Source organism: Lissotriton helveticus, chromosome 4_1 (assembly GCF_964261635.1).
Source record: "Lissotriton helveticus chromosome 4_1, aLisHel1.1, whole genome shotgun sequence".
NCBI classification, from domain to species: domain Eukaryota; kingdom Metazoa; phylum Chordata; class Amphibia; order Caudata; family Salamandridae; genus Lissotriton; species Lissotriton helveticus.
In genome coordinates, this window is record NC_136063.1 from 1,573,594,567 (window position 1) to 1,573,616,836 (window position 22,270).

General features: G+C 44.4%; 1 protein-coding gene across 1 annotated transcript in view; it reads left to right on the forward strand.

Annotated features, from left to right (window-relative positions):
- The first annotated feature begins 949 nt into the window (after positions 1-949).
- Positions 950-22,270, forward strand: part of GLI3 (GLI family zinc finger 3) — a 408,823-nt gene continuing 387,502 nt past the window's right edge. The window contains exon 1 of the mRNA XM_078688198.1: positions 950-1,259. The gene's annotated coding sequence lies outside the window, so the exon portion shown is untranslated. The remainder of the gene's footprint in view (positions 1,260-22,270) is intronic.

Below are 22,270 nucleotides of genomic sequence, written 5' to 3' on the forward strand. Positions count from 1 at the left end.
GATAACCTACAATGATATACATACACAGTTTGCCCCATTGACCATAACTTGTGCATTCTACAAAGAGGCCAAGGATTGAATTCGCATGTATTCTTAACACTCTTATAACCCACTGACAGGCACTGTGAGAAACGTGCACTGCTTTCAACCTTAACTTCAGAGCACACTCAAGATGGTCCAAGTCACAAACAGCAACCCATAGCCTGAACTAACAAAGACACCTCGAGCCATCTTAATTCACAGTATGCACTAAACGGGTAATATACTGCATGAAAAAACTACAGAAGCACGACTTCCTGCAAAGAGCAAACAAAGGGAAAGAAAGCTTAAGTAAAGCAAGTGAAATGTAAATAGACAAGGCATCCCTGACATGGATTGTCTAAACAGGCTTTACAATCATTTATCAGCACTCGATCAGAATGTTTTATTGTAAAGATAAAGTCATGAACATAGAACCCAATCAGGACCTTTTTTCAGCGTCAGTATTTAATTGCTGGTGGGTCTGAGACTGAGAGGGACCAGGCCCACTTAAAGCCTTTCTTATATTTGTGTCGTAGAAGAATGCTTAAACTGTTTGAAGGAAAATCATATGGAGGCACCTATAAATAAAGATCGAATTTGGGAAGCAAGCGGGGAAGGCGCACTGACAAAGAGGAAGAAACAGAGTGCAAGAGGTGAGGAGTGGTTTGGGCAGAGGAGGGAGGCTCAGTGATGCGGGGGCTGCTGCCCCCTCCTCTCCCCTCTCTGAGGGGGGAGTGTCTGCGGAGCTCGGATAGCCCCGGGGAGGAGGAGGAGGAGAAGCAGTGTTTGTACCCTGAGCACTGCCTGGCCTGCTCCCCTCCCGGCTTCCTCCGCTGCAGCTCGCCGCGCGGCACCTCTCCACCAGCGCTGCCCACCAGGCACGCACGCGCCACTCCTCCCGCCCTCTGGCACTCCCTCTTCTCCTCCTTTTTTTTGGGAGAGAAAGGAACTCTGCGAAGAAAGAGTGGGAAAAAAAGGGAAGGAGAAGTGGAAAGGGTCCGTTCGGAGTTCCCCTCCCCCTGTATGCGGGCATGCACTGCAGGGCGAAGCCGAGGGAGCCGGGGGGACACGGGACTCCCCACAGCCAAGTGAGCCCCCTGTGAGCGCCGCCGCCCGGCCCCTCCTGCCAGCCTCAGCCCGGGAAGGGGAGGGCAGCCAGACACATCTGCACGGCCGGGATCTGAGGGGGAAGAGGAGAGCCCAGCTCAGGACCAGCCGGGGCAGCTCTGCAGCAACACGTGAGTACGCGCCTGAACTTCTGCGCCGAGAGCGCGCCAGCCTCCCAGTCTGAGCAACTTTACAGAGCTTTCTTTTAACCGCTAGCAACTCTGAGCAAAGTTTCAGCCGTAGCCATTTTCTGCCGTTTTTCCTCCATCCACGTAACTGTAGAAGTTGCATTGGGCAGTTAGATGTTGCCCAACTTTCTGATGCAAATGTTCACCAGTTTCAAATTTCACGTGTGAGTTGTGGTCGGGCAGCCCTCGCCGGTACAACTGTGAAATACTTGTACACATGTGAGGGGTGTCAGGGGGCTTGACTGCGGGGATCGGGTTACAAGGAGCCGATCAAGCCGGGGCGGCTCGGAGGGGAAGTCACGGAGCGGAGGGCCGCGTCCCGGAGCAGGGGAAGAGCCCAAACAAAGCGGCGGGGCACTGCGCGCTGCCTGGTCCTGGAGAGCCCGGGAGGGCTGCAGGTAAGGCCCGGCTCCGCGGAGCTCTTCTGTGCGTGGGGGGACTCCCGTCCCGGGTGTCAGAGACCGGCCTGAGCTGCTTGTCGGCCCCGGGGCGCTGCCGCCGTTCCCGCTGTGTTTGTTTTTCGTTGCTCGCAGTTGGGACAGGGCTGGGCTGCTCCCGCAGACAGAGTTTTACCACGCCTGTCTCTTTACCCTACTCGAAGCACATCTGGAGAGGTCCGGTGGGGTTACTTTGCATTGCGCGTGAGTCTCCGACCTGTACAGCGGACCTCAATGAGTGACCTGACACTTTGCAGGGGGTGTCCTCTTTGTAGCACGGGATTTGTTACACTAGACATCAGGACCAGGGAGAAGTGCTCCGCGGGGTGATGCTCAGCGAGGGGTAACCTGGCCGTTGCATCATTCTGGTCTCCCCTGATTCTGTAACTTGTAATAAAGTAACTTTTGATTTTGAGCCGGGCACAGCAGGAGAAGGGCACTTGGGTTTATTATACACACCTCAGATTACGCCCTGGCTGTGCCGCTTGTGTCTGTTTGGTGGGAGCGGCGGCTGTTGCCTGGGGCGTTACTTTCACCGGCTGCAGGGGGTCATCGGCGAGGGAGAGCGCTGCGTGGCCTTATTATGCGGTGCAGATGCGGCGTCCATGACGTTTCCCGTTCCCAGAGTGATGGATTCATTCCAGACGCGGTCCTTCGCCTCCCCCAGGCAGCCATACCTCTGAGGAGAGGGAGGGGTGTCTGTGTGGTGGGCGAGGGGGTAACATGCCCAGTCATGCGGTCATGTCCATTAGCCACACTATCATCCCGCGGGCCGACAGTCTTCGAACTTTGCCAAAGTATACCAGACTTGACTAGCAGCATTTTTGGAGGGACTTGGGAAAGTTCGGATTTGCAGTTTGATGGCCCTTGCAGATACCGCACTTTCCCCCAAATGCCACGGAAATGCGCACATGCCTATGCACTGACATGCAGGCGTCTTTTTAAAAACAACTTTGAAAGCAGCATAATTCGTGGCAGGAGCGGGGTGCCGCGGGAGTGGGCGATGTTGTTTCTGCTCGGCCCGCTCATGTGTGTGCTTTTAATCCAGTCCTCCGGGTGCGAGTGTGGGGAGTGGCACCGTGCCAGCTACTTCTGCGGCTACATTTTCTGTAAAACGTTTTCCAGTAGAACGTTACCAGCTGTTGCACATTTTTTTTTACAGCTGCCAGCTCGGCTTGGGAATGATGGACTGTCCGGATCTGGGACTGGAAGGGAGTTTTGGGCAAACGGGGGGGCATCCACTTTCCGAAGGGCCTGTGACCAGGTCTGATAAACTTAGTGGCAAGGTTAGAGCTGCTGCTTCTGAGCACCTCATCCAGACACCTACCTATCTATCTATCTATCTATCTATCTATCTATCTATCTATCTATCTATCTATCTATCTATCTATCTATCTATCTATCTATCTATCTATCTATCTACCTCTGTCTATCTATCCATCCATCCATCTATCTGACCGTGGCGATCACCACTGTAGTATAGGTTCTGCAAACACTTTCCATTGCAAACACTTTTTTAAACTTGTTTTTGCGTTTATATATTGCAGTTTTTCCACATACTCTACATCACAAATTTGCAAATAAATATAGACAAACTGCCTGCTAGAGGCCACGATTGTGATTTTCGGAGCCTTACTAAATTGCCTTTAACAAGGCTAACTTTTTATAAGATGACATAGCAGAACCTTTTTTATGGTAAAAGCTGTTTTTTCCTTATAATGTTTGCTCCAGTAAATAATTTGGTGTCTATGGAATATAGTGGAGTTGGACTGGAGCAAACTAATCAGTGCTTTGTTCAAACCACTTGCCAACTAGTCAGTTTGTCCTCGCATAGTCTTTGTTTTCTATTAGATTATAATAGAAAGACCTGCGTGTACAAAACTTGAATTTGGAACTTTTTGTTAATTTGTAGTGCTTTCCATGGACACAGTATAGCATATTAAAGAGCGAACACTGTTATAGGAACTAGCATTACATTATAGAGGCTTTCCTATAGAACATCTTATATGAGCCACATTGCGGTGGGGTGAAGTGGATGTCTGGCAGTAGTTTTCTGCTGCTGGCCATAGTAAGTTCTGAAGTTCAGGCCTCCCCCCCTGCTCATTTGCAGATAAGAGAACCTCAAGAATAGCTAAAGAGTGAGTGTGCACGATGCTCCCACAATGCACCTCAACAAAATTCTATTACATATAGTTAAATGAGCAAATGTATGCACCTGCAAAAATAGCCTGATGGGTAAATGTATTTTCTATACATTTCTGAACAACATATGTCTTAGTAGGCAATGCATTTCTATATCCCAAGTTCACAGAATAATAAAGCAATGCACTTATGTATCCCAGGTCCACAGATTAATTGGAGAGAAGTGATACTGAGGGTACAAAAACTGAAAATAAGTACAAGATTGCTTCGTTTTTTATGTTATTGAAATTGTGAAGTGGGTTGGAAGTGCGCAGTGTCTAACTTACCCAACAGTGTCTCTGCAGGAAAAGACCAGGATTGTAAATTTACTAACATAAGTGTATGATACACTCTCTTCACCTACCCTAGAGTTTACTTTTCACAACAGGGCGCCTCTCTCTTCTCTTTTATTGCTCTCACACAAAATCTAAAGATTAAGATACACAACAGGCCAGTGGGTTACTTTTCTGCAGATAGTAGTCCGAGATTGTGTGTCACATGTTGCAAACATGGCTGGTGATGTTAGCCTCTCATCCTTCCAGACTGGGAAAACAATCACCAGCGTGACTGTTCACGAAGCTAACACATCTATGGAGTACTACATGCAAGCATGTGTTGCTGCTTCAAGGAATGTGCATATGCTGTATATTGTGTGGTAATCACTTTTCTCATATGTAGTGCTGTGCTGCCAACACATTAAACAAAAATTTATAATTTACAGTGGCCCACTTCTTCCCCATCTTAATAGTGAACAGAATGTTAGGGTAAATATATTGCAGGCTGGAGAAGTAAAACGCAATACATTCTACACTGTTTAAACCTTTTCGTGTTCGGGTTACACTGATTATTGGAATGAGTGGTAGACTAATATATATTTGAGCCCTTCTTACAGATTTTATTTTGTGGTCATTTTATTTATGGTGATATATGTTCCGATATCTCGATGACCGGTCTTTAACGTAATTTCGTTTCATTTTGAGGTTTCAAAAACAGTCATTTCCCAAGGGACCGGGTGGCCACAGCATCCGGAGACTATTCACCTCTAGGTGATAGCTCTAAAACTGCCAAAGTCAGCAGGGAGCGTTTTTATAAAGGTGCGACCCTCGAGCATGCATTTGTTGCTGATGTTATATCTAGCGCCCAGAAGCTACTTTGCACGGTTACGAAAGTTAGCAGGCACTAATAGGTGATCCTGCAAGGAACAAGACGGTACGGCTGGTGGGAGGAAAGAACAGAAGGTAAAGTTTGGAGGTGCAGCACCCCTGACCCCCTCCCTTCCCCCATACACACACACATACATGACAAATTACACATTTGGCACCAAAGGGCGCCTTTCCTTAATAGAACTGGCGTTAGAGGTCACGAGCTGTGACAAGCCGAGACCCCAGGACAGGCAGGGGCTAACCCAGTGGGCAGCATCCGGGGTCTCAGGAACCCCCTCCCACAGTCTTCTGCTCATCATCAAATGCACGCTATGCCTTCTGACAACGGGGAAGTGTTAACTGCTTCGAATCTCAGTGGTGTGTCCAGTTCTTCACGCACACTGGAAAATTCAAATCAAAAGAAGTGTACAAAACACAGTTCTGTCGGTATTATTGTGGCCCCCTGACTAAGCTATAGGCCGGAAAGTGCTTATTTTCAAATTAAAATAGTTTCAAGGCGCTTGCATAATTGTCTTCGAATCCTACATTTCTGAAGATTTCATTGAGGTCACTATGACGTATACCGCTGACATATGACCGCGAGCAACATGTTAATACTCTCTGCGGGGCAGTCTATTGTTGCACCCTGCTGTTTGACTTTTTTTTCATTCACCAACAGCAAACTTTTGTAACATAAGTTTAGTGGACGATCACCTTATAGCAAAGCGAACCCCCGTTGTCACTGGACACATGTGTGATATAACGGAGATCGCATAGAACCCCAACATTCGGGGCTTCCCTCTCATTTCCCGCCAGTTTGAGCCAGCCCCGGTCACTATTCAGGGAGCAGACTCCTGGCATCTGTCGCTCCCGGGTCTGAGGCGGCTGGCAGGATTCCGCGCATCCTTTTCACACGGGAGTCTGTGAGGCGCGCACTCTGCATGGTACCCCCGGGGTAAGGGCCCAGCTTTGGGACGTCCGGGAAACCCTGCAATGTGTGTCCGTGGGCTGCAGCGAGATACTCTGAAGCCAGCCTCCGCCGCTCCCCTCAGGAGGTCTGACTTTGCCCTCAGTCTTGGCCACTTTTGTTTTGGAAGATCCTAGCGCGTATCATCACAGTTTGAATGAGAGGAGGTGGCTGTAGTGACAGCAGCGGAGCAGGACTGTGTTTTATTATTTTCCACTGCTGTGTTCACGTAAAAAACACTAGATGGGCGTTTCTGGATTAAAGAGCAAGAGGAAAACGGAAGAGTGTTTGAGAGTGGACATTCCAGTTGACCGGTTGCACATGTTTTTGTTCGGGTTCTCTGGCGTTCTAGAGGCAACTTTTTATGGACAGAACACATCCATGGAAAATACGTTATTCTGGTGGCTAAATTAAATATGAAATAAAACAGAGGGAGTCAAAGAACCCGTTCAAAGTTGCCATAACAATCATCTAATGTACTCCTCTGCAGTTCAGTAGGTCTCAAAAACACATATACGGTAACTCTGTCCGGTAGAACCATTTGTAAGTGGTCATCTGGATAAGGTCGACAGCCATTTTTAGTCTGAGGTTTTTGTGGGCTGGACAGTCCCACAAGCTTTCACCCACATTCAGTCTTTATTTTACAGGTGCCTGATGAGTCTGTCAGAGGGCCTTAACAAGCAAATAGTTTCAATGCGACTCCGCACTTTGAAGATTTCTTTTGAAACTTTGATATTTTGACAGCACCAGGGGCTGCCGCGCTTTCATATAGCCGGAGCAGTAACTCCGAGCAGCAGTCAAACGTCTCTGTGCATTTACGTTTAAGTGCAGAAGAAACACATGTCCGTGGGCCTCCGAGGTTCCACGTCAGCCCCCCCTCGACCCCCATAATCCCAGATCCCGGCGAAGCTCGCGGGCATGCCTCAGATCTCGCTGAAATCACTCCAGGCGCGCGCAGTTCGCAGATTAAATATGCTATGTGTTCCTCCGGCCCCGACAACACTTTTATGAGCCCGCTAAGCTTCCTGGGCCGGATCCCCCTCTGACGAGCGGGAGCCTCTGAGGGGAAGGCTGCCTGGAGTCCGCGGCACTTGGAGATACGTCGGTTATGTGTACAAATAGCCCAAAGGAGCATTTTTCTCAATGGGCCGACACTTCCTAGTATTACTTGTCCGAGGATACCACGAATGGCAGGAGACGTGAGCCAGTGGTTACACTGCGGTGAAACAAGCAGATGTTTGGTTTCTGGTCGTGGCTTCTCAGTTTTATTAAATGGTGTGGTCTTGGGCATATATTTTTTTCCCCTATGTTGACTAATTTCTTTGCATAGCCGTCTTGAAAGTGGATATGTCCCGTAGAGATTGTGTGCAATATGTGTCATTCACCTGGTCAGGAGAGTTTTTTGTGCAATATTTTCCTTATGCACGTTTTATTCTTCTTTAGAAACAGTTTACAGAGTACGAACCAGATTTCGCTACAGAGTCATCACGGGTTCTACTAGATTTGCAAAGGGACTTGCTTTTTTTGGCACACACCTTACTGTGCACAGTTAGTTACCCGAACTCTTTTAGTGCAATAATCTAAATCCGAACAAACTCCTATTATTGTCAGGCAGGGTGCATCGAGCAGTGAACCTCTTGTACTCGGGCGCTGGGTGCGGTGCGTTGGGACAGTTAGAGCATATGTTGTGGTCGAGCTGGTGCTTGTTAGTTTCCCTTCCCGGTTGCACTGTGTTTTCTTTTGCGTCGTGCCGGTGTGTCTGTCTCCAGGCTGGGCCCTAGCGCCCCCCAGCCCGTCTCAGCTTCAGGCCGTCCTGCAGGTGACGCCTCGCAGCAGCTCGTCTGTCGGCTGGGCCGGTCTCAGCTCGGTTCGTCTCCTCGCTGTAGTCCGTGGTAGGACGGTAACTGGTATGGATAGTGCATTGGTGACTTGAGTCAGTGTTGGAAAGCAGAAAGAGCCGGTGGTCTGGGATTGTGGACACACGCTCCCGGGCAGTCTGGACTCTCCCTGACAGTGTACACTCGAGGAGGGGCGCACTGGGGCGCACGCCGGTTTATTCACTGATGGCAGATGGCTCCGGCGCGGCCTAGTGCCGAGTACCACAAAAGTGACACTTCTGATTCGCTTTTGTGAGGATTGGGGGGAAATCGTGTTATGGAGTGACGGTGAGTGTTCTTAAAACGCATTTTCTAGAGATCGGTAGAAGGGGCGTTGGTTGTTGTAAGTACCTTGAACATGACAGGTGAAAATAATATTATTTAGGAAGTTTGCCGAGAAAATTCTGTGTTTGTGCTTTAATTGTTGTAAGTGTACTTTCCATTTAATAACCAAGTTATATTCTTTTATCTACCTGCACATGTATGGGTGTGACTATATGTGTACATGCGTATGTGTGTAAAATAATAGTATTTATTTATAATATGTATGGGTTAAAGTGCGTTCTGCTGTACATTATAAGCTAAGGGCATTGAAAGCAATGGAGATGTTGCGTGACCTTATAGAGTAACGTAGTAAGGGCCCCTTTCAATTATAATGGCATGGGACTCTGAGGAGACTTGCAATAACTTTTGAATGTACAGCAGGGGGTAATATATTCCTTATAATGCTTGGTGACACCATCACATGTCCCCAAAACCATTTACATCCTTTGTATCTTGCTCAATCACGTGAAAGAGATAGTATTGTTGTAGAAATGAAGAATAGAAGCAGAACCTGCAGTGCAAAATTTAACACACCAAAATCAGTTAGTAATTTGCTGCAAAAATAGAACCAGTTTAATGTAAATCAGATTAAAATGGCTGTACCTCACATGAGTAGTAACATGTAGAGGTATTTTCTTTCCTGTAATGAAATGTAGCATAAACAAACCACACATGCTGCCATACATCTCTCATTTGTGCTTATCACTTTTCATTTTAGAGCTGCAGTTATGCTGACGTTCCGTGACCTGTTTGTCACCTTCACTACTGACTGTGGGACGAAGTGTTACGACATTAGAGCATAATTGTAATAAGTTACTACAGTTGAGAAATGACGCCATTTTCTTAGTATAGGTGCCTAGAGGCATCACAGCTCGACTGTAATAAGGAAATTAAATTAGAGATCAGCTTTAATGTGGGGATTCCATCCATCCATCCATGCCCTCTGCCTGCCTGTCTATCTACACACACTCGTAAATATACCCCAATGATATGCTTAGTTAAATGTCACCTAATCGGTTTTCCATGTTTTTTAATGTAGCACCTGCCTATGATAATCTGATTGAGCTCCCCCATATAATGCACTCTGACACCCAGTATGCGATGTGTGAAACCTCTAAATAAATACATGACTAAATACAAACGTATATAGAGAATTATGGATGTATGTATACATATATATATAATCCTTAATTATATATAACTATATATAGACACATGAACATGTGAAAGTTAATAATTCATTCTTATAATTTAGGTTAAGGTGATGCGTTCTATTTGGAAATATCTTTGTATGAAGCACTCAACGTCCACCGTTCTTAGATATTAAAACTCTGCTTACGTTTAAGTACTGTGTTTACATTGACAGCAGCTCTATTTTGACACTTGAACCCTGTCTAATGTCTGCAGCTTTGAGATGTGTAGATTAAATGGAACTGCTGGTTTAAGAATCATATACTATAGGGCTTGGTGTGGACATAGGGTGTCTTGTAGAAAATAAATCAACTAGACTATACTCGATTTCGGTCCAGAGGTTGAATGTGGACCCAGAAGATTTGATACAGTAGAATTTATATCACGAAATGTTGACCACTGACTCGCAACCGAAACCACTGCTTATATCATTAAGTACGATTCTGACACTTCATCAAGGGAAGCCCTTAGTCAGATAAACCATTATCAATAAACTTACTAATTGCAGAAAGTTCTCAGCACCTCTTTACTGTAACCCTGTGGTCGAGAGTTACAAGCACTTTCAATGACTGATGCCCTTCTTTGGCTGTGATATTTGTTGTAAGATCAGTGTGTTTGTTTCTTTTAATCCTCGACCCTGGAAATATGTGGTAGTGCAATACTGAATTGATTATGCTTCAGGGAAAAGGCAGAATGAACAGTATATCGGACAGTTACAGACATATCACGTCACATTTTGTGGTATTGTTGAGGTAGATGTTATGACATTTTAGCACACAGATGTTGATACACAATGGAACTTTCAGAAATGACTTCAACTAACTACATACCCTTTAAAGTACCTATACACTTGCAATATTCATTTTGCCCTACATAGAGCATAGGAACAACCATTAATTGATATTCCGTCTCTACTTCCCGGTGTAGAATTGCTTGTGTAACATATACGCAAAGTTGTGCTCACTAGAGCACAAACCTGCCTCAACATTCTTCTTCAAGTAAAATACAGGCCTATTTCATTCTAAGCATCAGAGTTAAGTTTTAAATCCTGTATCCTGGCAATTAGTGCAAGGTTTATTCTGTGCTCACATCATCGGCCTTCTGAAAGCATCCCTTTCAATCACGAAACAGACCTGCATATTTGTTTTGTGAGAGCCTCACTGCAAGGCACCTTCAGATTGTAGTCATCCGACCTTAAATGGAGATAAGACATGCTTGGCACTCTTCTAAATTAAATTCTTGGTGCCCTCGTGCTATAACCACATCAGAATGTACACTTCAATTGGCATAAGCATTACAAGAAAATATCCTCTTAATAAGTAGCTGATCTTTACACCCTGTAACAAAAACGGCCCCCAGGGGCCCAAAACCGGCCCCCACCCGTGCGGCCCACCGGGGGATTGCCAGGTGCCCGCTGCAGCCAGTCCGGCCATGCCGCTATCAAATGTTTCTAAGTATGTAGAGTTGTTGATCAGCCTCCATTATATTAACCCCATTTGGTTGAATTCCTACCCACTTTAGTGCCTTTAACCAGCAATCAGCAGCTGAAAGTTGGCCTGGTAATTTTTGCATATTGTCAAGAGGTGTGTTGCATTTCATGTGCATCATTGTTATTAGTTATGAATTAGTTTGAAAAAGAAACACACTTTTTTGTTCAAATTTGTAGATTGTTTGGTAGATGATGGAGACAGTGACATACCAAAATTAAGCAGAACACACAATGGTTGCAGAATCTGATACTAGGTGCTCTATTCACAGATAATAGTTTTTAAAACACAGTTGTACCCACCGAGAGTGCTTTTGTGCTCAAACTTGCCTTTTAATTTTGTTAATTTTTTTCTCCAAAATGCACTGTGGTGGAAGCTGTGTTGTCACCCGCAACTGACACTGACAGCAGGCACATGTATGCAGTGATCTGCGTTGCAGACTAAACTAGCTAGCACTGCTCCTGGAATGCACGTTTAAAAGGTGCATTTCTTCAGACAGAAAAAACCCACTAACCAACTTTACCCGTGGTGTGGTATCTTCATAAATGCGAAGTGATGATAAAAAAGTAAACTTTGAAAAACCCACCAATGTCAAGGAAATAAAAGAGTGCAAACATTTGATAAAGTGTAAATGCCAGAATAATAGCTAAGCACGTCAAGTTGTGTATTACTCGCTGTGCCAACTGGGCTGCTTCGTAACCTCTATACATTCTGATATAATACTTCAAGCGTTTAGTTATGTGAACAGCAAATACAACCTGTGAATGTATAATTTAAAATTATTAGTGCAACGGATGGATTTCACCGAGGAGCCCAAAGCACATGGAAGTTTGCCAAATAACCATCCCCAGTATCTCACTATTTGTAGTGTTCAAAGTGCACAATGGCTCCCTGTGAATATCAGTACTTCTTTGCGCGACCTGGATTTTTCTCTCCTCTGGAACAGAATAACAGAGGCCATTCCGAGGCACTTTTTGGAATAACATTTGTATATAAATACAGTTTATATTCTGAACTCTGTGCTGGAATCAATGCAGTACTGACCAGTGGGTTCCAGGCCATACAAAAGTCTGCGGCAGGGCTCATCCCCATCCTCCCACCCCACAGTCACATATAGAGCCTGGACCTCCCAGCACGCTCCCTGACCGCAAAAGACCGTTGGTACGACCCACCAGTTAAACTAAATAGGTGCGGTGTGGTGTCCGCACGTCCGGCGCGGGAGAGGAAAGAGACCGGGACCACGACTCCCAGAGCCTAAATAGGCCAGAGTCTCCACCCTCTCCCGCACCGGATGCGGGTCACCCCTGACCCGGAAATGGAAACATCTACCGCCTACTCTCCCAAGGGCGTGGCAAGGAGCCGGGAGGCCGGGCCCTAAGTGCGTGCTCGTCGAGCCTCGCGCTTGGCAAACTCCATGCCTCAAAGAGCTCGTCTGGCTCCCAATCCACAAATGCGCAGTCTTCAAATTCTCCACGCACACGTACAAAACCGTACACAACATTGCCCCCACGTACTTCAACAACCACACAAACTTCCACAGACCTACCAGACAACTCCGCTTAGCTGGAATCCTACCTCCATCGCTCCCTTGCATATCCAGAGCAGATCAGGTCATCCCTTCTCCTATCTCCCACTTAAAGCCTGGAACGAACTGCCCCTGCACAACAGAGCCTCCTATTATGTTCTTGAATTTCAAAAGAAACTGAGCCCTGGCTCTTCACCTAGCCCCTAGCCCGGCCACTACAGCACCTGCTTTAGCGCCAGGGTATCTTCCCGGGTGAGTTGCATGCTATACAAATAACATAACATGACATAACATATCATAACAATAGTGCTCCTGCACCTCTAAAACAAAGTGTGATTTCGTTAGCATATACATTGTCACTTGTACATATACATCGAAAATGACATGCATGTGTCAGAAGTGTACATTTACCAACACACACCTATATGGCTCATAGGTCAGTGTAAAATGCATTAAAATACACATTGGGATTTGATTTAGTCTGCTGGTTTCTTGGGATAGTCCAAGTATAACTGGATGTGAATTGAAGCCATTGGAACATTAATGGTGTTAGAGGATGACAGTTGTCTTGTGTGAAAACACTTAGTCGAAAGTATGGAAATTATAAAAGTTATTATCTGGCAGAGCCTAATAGATGGGGTTAATGATATAGATCAAAGCTGAATATTTGGGTTCTTTGGGTTTTGGGAAGAAGTGTAATGTAGATTAGAAAGGCTGTTAATTGTAGAGCTTCGGAAAACATGTGGGCAATTAGGCCTAGAGAATGTGTCCATCAGAAGTTCAGAAAGTCGTAATAATGATCCAAGATCTATAGACCAAATACAGAATGAGGAAACAATGTTCAATTTATGCATTCTTTAAGCTATCTCGATGATCAATTTGATGAGGCGGCAAAGCCCACACAGCACGTGACTTTGCCTTCTCATAGCCCCAGTTGGCGAAGGAGCATGAAACCCCACAAGTTCAAATCTTGAGTGATGTGTTTTCTCAATCAGACTTTACAAATGATACACTTCTCTTTCAGGAGTGATACGTCTTTCTGGAATAGGAGGAGAGATGGTCAAGTCTTAAGTAAATCGCTAGTGCATTTTAAGAAACAGTGGTTAGCGGTTTTGTTGCATAGTGCAGATGTCTCTCTAGTGACTTAGATCGTAGCCCCATTTAATAATTGTAGCTTATGTGGATGGGCAAGATTTTATTCAATGTAGGCGGTATAAGAGTGGGGTTTGTGGTCATAATGCCAGGACCTGAAATAAGCAGAACCACTGCGTTTTTACAAGTGCTTGAACCTCTTTTGAGGTATTTCTGAGAGTACACTTTTGTGTTTCACAAAAGCTTAGTTATTAAGTTATTTTCATAACACTTTAAACATGAGGTTTAAGCACTGCTTTACTGTCAAGTATAAAGCCCAAAGATTTTCTGCTAGGTGACTTCGCTTGGGTTTTGTAGTGGTTTTGTACCAACAAATTTGTTTGGGTCTCTAGTGAGCAGAAGAAGGTGGATGATGTCCATCTCAGTTGTGACACTCAAAGCTTTGTGTCCACTGTAATTTGGTGGATGGTTAGGCCCACGTTACTGAGCATACAAGTATGAAACGGAGATTTCCGTCTTCAGACACTCCACAGAGTGCCCTAGACAGAACCCTAGATGGATGTAGATATTTCAGTTTTGATGAGTTCCGCGTGGCTGGTAGAGAAGAACACTTTAAACTCATGACCCTCAATACCAAGTGGAGGTCCTATGATTGTGTCAAGTAGGATGAGTAGACAAACCTCACTGTTGTCCTGTTGTCCTTCATGTAACAGATATAATCCTGACTTGTAAGGTGCCTGCTTCAATTGCTGATGGCAAGCCCAAAGCTGAACTGGTATTTCACTAAAGAAATATGCCCACGGACAGCGATAGTTCTATTGTAGCATCATACATTGCAGTGTAATAGTTGAGATTGCAGTGGTCTGCTATGAACTTTTTTGGCTCAGGTTTACCTGACATTTCACCTGGCTCTTTGGGAATGGTTTCGAGGGAGAAAGGGTAGAAATCTGTTCGTTGCCAATGTTAAATATGGGGTCTGCCCATCAGATAGAAGGCATCAATAGGTTGAGGATTTCTCTTTTTTTTTTTTTGCAGAGTTTTATATAGCGCGAACTAGAACCGAACTGAATCAGTTATCAGAGCGCTTTACATAGCACCAGTTACGTTACATGAGGACACACTTTCATTTTAGGCACGGGGAGATTAAGTGATTTGCCCAGAATCACAGGGGGTTTTTGGCGTCGTTACCGAGACTCGAACTCAGATCCCCAGGTCCGAGGTCGAGCGCCTTAGCCGTTAGGTTTGTGTCAGAAGATGGAAGTGTCCCAGTTTTCTGCTGATTATTGTGATGGAGCACTAAAGGGACATGTTTACCTTAATGCTTCCAAATGTTGTCAGATTTTGTAAATATCTCACATTTTCTGTTGTTTCTAGACCCTCCTTGTTTATCTGAGAGAGATCAGGCAGGGTATTGCATATATGTGTGTTTAAAAGTCTTGGCACTCGTCCTTGCTGTGTTCTTTGTTTCCTCTGTGCATACTGAGGTACAAGGCTTTGCCCTGGCTATCATTGTTGTTTCCCTGTGGAGCACGAGCAGCCTAATAATTCTGGGGTAGGCTTTGGTACCAATGTTTTTTTATGCACTTATAGCATGTATTTCATTGTTGTGCACTTTTAGAACTTTCAATTAGATTTCTGATTTTTTTTCCTCTCCATTTAGTGGTACCAGCTAATTTATGATGCCTGTCACTAATGACTTCACAGTCTCTAAATAACGTGTTGATGCAGGGAGTGGAGTCAACGTGTCTAGAGTGAAAATATATATAAAACAGTAGGTAGGCATAACAATGACTGGAGAAGGGGGACATTACTTACTTGCAGACAATTCTAGGTCCAAACAATGCTTTGTTTTCTCTCGTAAAAATCATTTAAATAAACCTCTGAAAATGTTTAAATGGCAAGTGATTTTTTGTCTCATAAAATGAGTCCTTTAAATTTGAATTGTGTTCTAGTTTTAAGATTTTCTTTTATTTGGAGGAACTTACATAGTTTCATTATAAAGAAATGCCCACATTTAAAATCTTCATATAGAGGCCAGTAAAAATTAGTGTCATTCAAAGCAAGAGCAAGTTATTTATGAAGAGTTTAAATATCTTACGACACAGCTTAAATACGAATTGGCAAATCCAACAGTTTTGGTGTCTGCTTTCAGCTTCTTCCCTTGGTCAAATCTTGTTTTGCTTGTCGGTGTGTTTTAAGATGTTATTTTTTGTGGAGCAGGCAAGCTCTCACCAATATACCAAGCAAAAAATGTCTAAAAGCAAAAAACGTTTTTGGTCTTGAAATGCCCACTAGATTGTCGTAGTAGCTAGCCCCTGGCTTTGAAGGGAAATACTGTGAGTGCATTTGTGCTCACAGTGAAAGAGCAGAATCCAGTAAATAACAGTAAATTTAGATTGTGGAGCTGGCAATCCCTCACCAATACAAAAAAAATGTCTGAAAGCCAAAAACATATTTAGTCTCGAAAAGGGCACTAGTTTGCTATAGTAACCCCTGGCTATAAAGGAAAGTACTGTGTGTGCAGGTGTGCTCCTAGTGAATGAGCAGGAGGCCATCAGTAACAGCAAAGTTAGCTAATGACTCAAGTGGACTACCCCATTGCCCCATTCTGCATGCTGCAGGGTGCGGAAAAAAATTGAATGACACAACAACAGACCAGTGGATGAAGAGGAATGGCCCCTTTAAGAAATAATCCATGTGTAATTTTAGTAAAATCAAAAGGTTAGGCTTACAACTATACATTAAAATCAATTTGAAGACTCTTTTTAGGGATATCACCTCTATTGAGGCAACTGCTCATCCATACCTATATGCACCATCAAGGACTCCTGAGAAACAAGCATTGGCAAAGCCAATATGTCTCTCCTATGAGAGATATATTGACTTTGTCCATGTATTTTATTTAGCCATGCTTTACAGCAGCACTGCAAGCAAAAAAAATGCTAGCCATGTCATAGCACCTTTTGGCTCCACAGCATGGCAAAAAATGGTTTTGCTCTGTAATTTTTTTTGCCATGTTGTACAGCAGCATGGCTGCCGTGCAGCATGGTTGAAAGTAAAAAGAAAAAGTTGCTATGACACAGTCTGCGTTGACCACATCTTTGAGCTTTAAAAAAAAACTTTAAGCCATGCTGCACTGCAGCCGTACTACTGCACAGCTTTGCTAAAAACATTGATAAAGCCAATAGAACTTGCATAGGCTAGACTTACTGACTGAGCTAATGCTTGTTTTTCCTGGCAGAAGGGTACATGGCAAGCAACGGGGTGGGGTAGGGACAGTGCTTGAAATGAAAAAATAGAAGTGCATGTACCCTGCAGATGAGTACCTGGTCGTTTCAGAGTAATGCCAGTACTCTCCAATTGAAGCTATTACGTCTCTCTTGAGAAGTGCACATACTCTCCTTCTGAAAATAAAAAAGTGCCAGTACTCAAAAACGGACAGTACTAGCCCATTTAAAGCACTGGGCGGGAAGCAATCAAGAACAAGAGGCGGTGCAAGAAAAATTGTGCACCGGGCAAAAAACCAGAGGGCAACTACGGGACAACAATGTCAACTAGTCAAGAAACTACAAGGCTTCAACAGTGGAGAAAGCAACAGCAACAGAGCTAGCAATGATGGGACAACAACAATGGAGCAACAGCTATGCAACTATGCAGAGTTGGGGGGGAGAGAAACTGCAAGCATGCACTTTTATGGAGTGCAACAACTAAAGTAAAAAAAATGACTTCATAAATCAAGCAGTGGAAATACAATAGAAGAAGAGGAAGAGAAGCCGACACGTGCTAGCCAAAGAGAAGCAAGGAAATGAGAATGACAATGAAGCCAAGCAATGGTTCGAAATGGGTGGTCACTAGACCCCCTGCAAGCTAACAAATTGTTTTGCAAGTGACAGCGTATGTGCTGTCTCAGGCGAGACCAAAAACATGCCCTCATCCAACATAGCGTCAAACAAACCTGCATTGTTCAGTCGGTCTTTTGTCCCTTCATCACCAACATTTTAAACTTGCAATGCACTGACTCTACACTAGCTGATGTGTCTCATCAACTTCTGCTACCCTTCACTTAGACCAATTAAGTGATAGGAATCACAAGAAAACCAAATACAAGAACCAAAAATTCAGGTAAGAAATCTGAAAAACACTGACATGGACAAACTGAAAAATCAAGTCATAGAGTGTCTTAGATTCATCTCACATGTGGTGCTATACACTCACTCATCAAGCACCCTGAAGTTCCTCAGTGGGTTTTCTCCCCCATTGCTCTTTGTTTCATGAAATGGTATTGCACTTTGGAAAAAGGCGAGATTCTCATTTCTCCCTCCATATGCTTCCCCCTTCCTTTGCGGTATTTGCTCTGTGGCTAATCCTGATGCTATTTGCTAAGAAGTGTACAGTTGATTCCCATCCTGCTGCCTTGCTACCATTAAAGATATTGGAGAAGATCGTCCAGAGTAACCAAATGTGACACTCTACTAGCCATCTAAAACCTCCCAGAGTGAACTTCATTCGCCTTCTATCTGTGTCCCCAGTGCCTCCCCTCTTCATCATGCTAAGACACGCACCCAGCCATTCTTTCGTACATGTCTTTCATCTGTAAATGTGCCAAAGGCTTTTACATACACCTTTTTACTTGTTCTAAATCCCCAGTCAAAAGGGTTAAAATCAGATCTATGGTTCATAACCACCTCTGGTGAACCAGAGTGACGGGTATTCTGTAATCCAGAGACTTCAGGAGGCTTCACCAGTCTTTCCTCCATAATGTTTACATAGTGATGACAGAGTGAGTTAAAGATGAAGCGTGGGATTCAGACATTTTATGTGCTTGTGTGCTTTAACATTTTTGTGTTTTTTTGTTGAAAGTTCCCTCCTTTCATTTTCCTCACCCAAGTTAAAAGGTGCAGGTTGAGTTGTAGAAGCGAGTGACTGGAGCCAGATACAGTCAGCCACTTAAAATCAATGGAACATACATTGAACGTCATTCCGGCTTGTTCACCTTGATCATGTGCAGTAGGAAGGTTGTTTTATGTTGACACACTGATTGAAGCATTTCTGCTCTCTTGTTTGCATTTAGTTTGCATTTTACACGGAATCTTGTTTAAATTCCTGCCAAGGGAGCATCCAGCGTAGCCTCGTGCTACAGAGCATGGCTCCAGGAAAACACACACACGCGCATTAAGGCACACGCTAACACAAATTGACAATCACACATACACAGCACATGCACAGCCACACAGAAAACAGGCCGACACGCAGACTCGTACACAGACACATGCAGCCCAAGAATGCATAGACAGACATACATGCATAGTGACATATGCACACACGCTTACATGCAACCACACAGACGTCAACCGTGGTGAAAGGGTAGCCACTCATGTAGCCGTGCACTGAGTCGGGTTACCGGGTTGGCAGTAAGTACACTTGTAATGTGGCTGTTTGTGTGCTAACAAGAGTGTAAACCAGGTGAATTCTCTCGGCGAAAGACCTGGCTTGCACTTCATCAATAGTTTAGCTGGCTCATAGAATAATTTCTCACTTAGGCTTTTAATGGTTTCAGCATTATTGCGGCTTTCCCAAGCTGATTACCACTGGGTTTGTTATTCTTCACAAATGTGGCCAGAAGCTATTTAACCAATCAGGAATGAAGCTGATCAACATTAGTCTGGCTTTGGGCAGACCGTAGCCATATTATTAAATATTCACACTGGAAGGGGCCGGCGAAGGCAGTAATGGAAAACACGTAGACCGGAGAGTGGCAAGGGAGAATTGTGCATAATGATGATTTGGGAGGTTCCCTCTGTACTCTTAACATCACAGCACCATCATGGCATGCTTTAATTTTAGGAGACAAAAGTCTCCCACGTGGTCTCAGTGTCTGTAAGAATGTGTATGATTCAGTGCTGATCCCCGAAGTGCATGGCCACTTCAAAGGCAGTTGTTTCAGCAAGCATGCAAATTAAAACAGTAGAGTGGAAGGAATAAGTGGGTTGTTTCACATATGTTATAATTTTCGTTGTTTCTTTAGCATCCATCTGCAGACAGTTGGTCGATAATTGAGTTTGGGATTGGGCGCTCTTTGAAGGCAGGCAAAGATTTCTTTTTGAGCTGAAAAAAGCTGTCTCCATAGCTCACAGCAACTTTAGTCTGACTCATGCTGGCAAGACCTGGGTGTTGGGTCGACCACTTTGACAATGTAAACCTTGTTCGTAGCTAAGGTTGGTCATAAACAAAAGCTGGCATAAACTAGGAGTTGGGTTGGCCTGTTTGACATCGTAAAATGTGTTCATAGCTACCCATATCTGAGAGCTGGTTCAAAATGTGTTTTGAGTTGGCCTGTCTACTATCATAAAACGCGTTTGCTGCAAAAGTTGGGCAAATTTGAACGCTGACAGGTACTGGGGATTGGTTTGGCTTCCTTGACATCCTAAAACTTGTTTGTAGCAAAGTTTGATCACATCCAAAAGCTGGTACTGCGAGTTTGGGATTGCCTGTTTGACATCGTAAAACATGTTCACAGTTAAGATTGGTCACATTCCAACGCTGGCACAGGCTGGCATTTGGCGGTCTGTTTCATATTGTAAAATGTGATACCTAAGGTTGGCCGCATCCGAAAGTTGGTAGAACTGGATGTTGGACTGGCCTTTTTGACGTTGTAGGTCTTACTCTAAAACTGCGACATGTCCTCTACAGGTGTCTCAAGTAAGCATGAGCTCACTTTAATAATGGTTGATAAACATTATTGAATACAAGTGTCTTTCAGATGTTAACGACTGTCAGTTGTACACATGGCAGTCTAACCCAGATAACCTAGCATAGTGGAAAAATACACCTCTTGTGTGTTGGCGTGAAATTATCTTATGCAAATGTAGCCCTAAGCGTGTCTGGGGTAGAGCAAGTGCTTTTGATTTCTTATATATCTGTGGTTTTCCCTCCAGACTTTGTCAAACAAGTTTTGATAAAATTCATAAAGGGTTCTTTAAGGCTGAGAGAGGGACGGTAATTTCCTGTTTGTTCTTCGGGCCTCCCCCTTGTGTTTTCCACTTTCGCACAGCTTCCCTGCTTGAGGATTACTGGCTCCCCAAAGGCTGCTTCCTGTCGCGTGGATCAAAGTGGCGCAGATGAACACCCGCCCAAAATGCCCACGGTTCCCCCTGAAAACGAAGCATGCAGTGTTTGCTGGCCCGGTGATTGGGCCACTTTGAATGCTGATAGCAATCAGTATGAACTTCCCTATTGCTGATGTAATGATGATGAATGCCGTGACACTGCTGCTTCAGACAGCTCTTCCCAGAGGATGCAAAGAACGTGTTAATGAAATGAAGGCTATCGCGTGGCAGCCTGGGTACAGCAAGGACCGGTAATAGCAGTAGACGCACACACAAACACACACAAACACACACCTGCAAGGGTACCTTCTCTTGCAACCTTCAAGCAGAGCATGGCACATGCATTTTTACAGGTTTGTGAAATGTTTCAGTTCCATAGTGAGACAGCTGACTGTTTCACTACTTTATAAATGGTTTTTAGTTTCTAGGCAGCGATGTGGGAGGCCTTACGCGCAATATCACAGCGACAGTGGCAAGAAAAAAACCTGATCTGCTGTGGTTCCGACCATTGCAAACTCACTCACCCGCTCACTCACACTCAACTTATTCACATGTGCTACCATATACCTTCACTCACTGACTTACGCACACACTTAATTACGCACACATGTATACTAGGGTAACATTGGTGGTTGGGGCTAAAATAAATAGCATGGAATTACAGATGTACCCACATACAAACACTCTTGCATAACCACTTGTACATTAATCCACTCACTAACCCACTCACTCATATTCTCATCCATATAACTTTAGTCACTGACTTACATGTGCACACACAGTAGCATAACAATAATGGCTGTAGCTGTAAAAATTTAAACAACATACATTTACTGCTTCATTCACACATAAGCACTTGCATGCACACTCCCAGTTCACTCTCACGCCAGTTACTCACATGCTCATCCATGTACCTCACTTCCAGACTTATACGCTCAGATACTCACTAGCACATTATTGGTGGTTAATTCACTCATCTGCACATGTAAGCACAATTAAATAATCAGTTGCATATCCACTAATTCTTTCTCCATCACTGAAAGTTTCTCCAATGTACCTTCACTCACTGAATTATACATTACACATTCTCACAGTGGTGGTTGGCACTATATAGATGTGAATATCAATATAACATACACTCACAGGTTGATTCACCCATACACCAATACTCACTCACTCACGCTCTCACTCGCCCACTTGCTCACTCACTCACTCACTCACCCACCCACTCACTCACTCACAGAAATAAGTTTCACTTCACATTATTGCCAGCTGCAAGCACACACTCTCCTTCATTACTAAATTTGTTTTTGCTGAAGCTACTTTATCTAGGGCAGGCCAGTTGAGCAGAAGGGCCTGGCACGAGTTGTTCTCGTAATCTGTTCAATTTAATCGAAGACAGGCACAAACAATTCAAGATCTGAGTCCACAAAGAGGCAAACACCTGCAGGCAGTATTCCTGGTATGAGAAGGCTAGGGTTTAAATTGGGGTCTGAATTTAATTATATGCTGGGCTGATGCTTGCAGGGAAAACGACAAAAGATTCCTGCACGCTTGAGTGGGGAAGAGCCGGGGGAAGGCCACGACTGTTTGTTTTTTCAAAGAATGTTCATCCCCCCATTTAT